The sequence below is a fragment of the Harmonia axyridis genome, chromosome X (assembly GCF_914767665.1).
Source record: "Harmonia axyridis chromosome X, icHarAxyr1.1, whole genome shotgun sequence".
Taxonomy (NCBI): Eukaryota; Metazoa; Arthropoda; class Insecta; order Coleoptera; family Coccinellidae; genus Harmonia; species Harmonia axyridis.
In genome coordinates, this window is record NC_059508.1 from 29,727,614 (window position 1) to 29,730,113 (window position 2,500).

Consider the following 2,500-nt stretch of genomic DNA (forward strand, 5'->3'; position numbering starts at 1 on the left):
TTTACGAGATGAGGAGCCGGCCGCCTATGTCGATCGTTTGTGGTTGGGCGAAGTTCCTTGACGGAACGAGGAGCCGGCTGCTTATGCTGACGTTCGTGGTTGGGCGAAGTCTTGTGATATCCTCGAAACGAGGAGCCGGCCGCACGTGTGTGCAGCCTTCGTTGTAGGTCCATGTTTAGAGATGCTCACGAAATGAGGAGCCGGCCGCCTATGTCGGCGTTTGTGGTTGGGCGAAGTTCCTTGACGGAACGAGGAGCCGGCTGCTTATGCTGACGTTCGTGGTTGGGCGAAGTCTTGTGATGTGCTCGGAATAAGGATTCGAAGCGCTTGGATTGCCGCGTTCGTGGCTGGGCGAAGTTTCGTGTTTGGCACGGAACGAGGAGCCGGCTGCAGGTTTTAAAGATTCTCGCCCGAAATCGATCAGTCGTTACCGTTGTCTACGGACTTCGGTAGGACGATCTATTCCAGGGACGAAGACGTCGACGTTGTGCGACGCCCGTTACATTAGCGTTTTTATGCTCTTTCGGGATTGTCTGCGACGTTTGTCTCCGTCCGAATTTTTTACGATAATTGTCACTAGATTAGTACGCAAACTAGTTGAACCGAAGATTTTGCGCCGATCGACTGACGTATTGACCCTTCAGTGGGTCGTCTCAGTCATTGGAATGTCATTCTCGAGGAGGTTCGCAGTTGGCGTCTCGTATTTCGAGGGAAAGTCCATTGCGACTAGTACCGAGAAATCGAACATAAAAGATTACCCTGAACGGTGGATCACTTGGCTCGTGGGTCGATGAAGAACGCAGCTAATTGCGCGTCAACATGCGAACTGCAGGACACATGAACATCGACATTTCGAACGCACATTGCGGTCCTCGGACACTGTCCTCGGACCACTCCTGACTGAGGGTCGGTTCCATTACAAAGACTGCCCGGCCAGACGTTATGGCTTGACGAAGTGACGACGTAAAGGTCGTCTAACGTTGATCCTGTACCGAAGGTCATTTGGGCGAGTTGGACGGTTTGCCGCGTGACGATCAACGTTCTGTCGTTTCGACGCCTCGTGTGTTGGAATGATGAGGAGTTGTTTTCGTAACGCGCCGTCTTGAATTGCGAAAGCATATATTGTGGTGTCGTGGTATTGCTCGATCTGCGCCCATGACTGTAGACATGCGATCGTCGTGTCCGAGAAATCTGAACGACGTCCGATCGCTTTAATGTGCCAGTTGTCGCGCGTTGCGGATGAGCTTTCATGAGCGCACCCCCGAAACACCGAAGCACTTTGCTTGGATTCGCATGATCCGCCATACGGAGCAGGAGATAATAGACGCCTTTGAGTAGGCTAACTCCCTCGCGTAAGGTACGTGATTTTATGAGCCGCCAAAGGTTAGTTTCGGAACGTTTCGATGATTTGAACATACGACCTCAGGACAGGTGAGACTACCCGCTGAATTTAAGCATATTATTAAGCGGAGGAAAAGAAACTAACTAGGATTCCCTTAGTAGCGGCGAGCGAACAGGGATTAGCCCAGCACTGAATCCCGCGATCGTAACCGGTCGCCGGGAGATGTGGTGTTTGGAAGGATCCATTATCTGGCGAGTTCGCGGCGCGTTCAAGTCCATCTTGAATGGGGCCATCGCCCATAGAGGGTGCCAGGCCCGTAGCGACCGCTGCGGCTTGCTAGAGGATCTCTTCTTAGAGTCGGGTTGCTTGAGAGTGCAGCCCTAAGTGGGTGGTAAACTCCATCTAAGGCTAAATATAACCACGAGACCGATAGCGAACAAGTACCGTGAGGGAAAGTTGAAAAGAACTTTGAAGAGAGAGTTCAAGAGTACGTGAAACCGTTCAGGGGTAAACCTGAGAAACCCGAAAGGTCGAATGGGGAGATTCATTCGCGCCTGTTGTTGGGATTTACTGACTGTGGAAACGGCGACGTTCGCGTTGGCTGTTCCCTTCGGTTCATCTCCGGCTTCGGACGCGTGCACTTCTCCCCTAGTAGGTCGTCGCGATCCGTTGGGTGCTGTTCTACGGTCTCGAGTGTAGCCCGTGAGCTCGGATTTTCCGATGTTTACGGACACTGGGTTTCCGAACAGCTCGCTCGACGGTTTACTGATGGCGGGAGGCCGCGACTTAGTTCGCGTCCGGCCCGTGGCAAGTATGTGAATTGTGATGGCGATCGGACCTAGTGCCGATTCCGTCCGTTTGCGACTGTTCGCCGCGGTGTTCTTGGACAGACCTCTTGAAACGCCGATCAGCGACGCTATTGCTTTGGGTACTTTCAGGACCCGTCTTGAAACACGGACCAAGGAGTCTAGCGTGTGCGCGAGTCATTGGGAATCACTAAACCTAAAGGCGCAATGAAAGTAACGGTTCACTTTATGTGAACTAAGGGAAGATGGTCGGTCTCCATGACTGACCCGCATTCCCGGGGCGCCTCATTCTCATTGCGAGAGGAGGCGCACCAAGAGCGTACACGCTGGGACCCGAAAGATGGTGAACTAT

The 2,500-nt window shown here is 52.9% G+C and overlaps 2 non-coding genes across 2 annotated transcripts in view; both read left to right on the plus strand.

Moving 5' to 3' along the window:
* The first annotated feature begins 755 nt into the window (after positions 1–755).
* On the plus strand, positions 756–910 carry LOC123688519. Its single transcript, XR_006750033.1, has one exon. It is a non-coding gene; the product is annotated as a 5.8S ribosomal RNA (ribosomal RNA).
* A 507-nt stretch (positions 911–1,417) lies between these two features.
* LOC123688062 overlaps positions 1,418–2,500 on the plus strand; it is a 4,013-nt gene continuing 2,930 nt past the window's right edge. Inside the window, exon 1 of the ribosomal RNA XR_006749760.1 lies at positions 1,418–2,500. This exon is cut by the window's right edge and continues 2,930 nt beyond it. This is a non-coding gene — a ribosomal RNA (large subunit ribosomal RNA).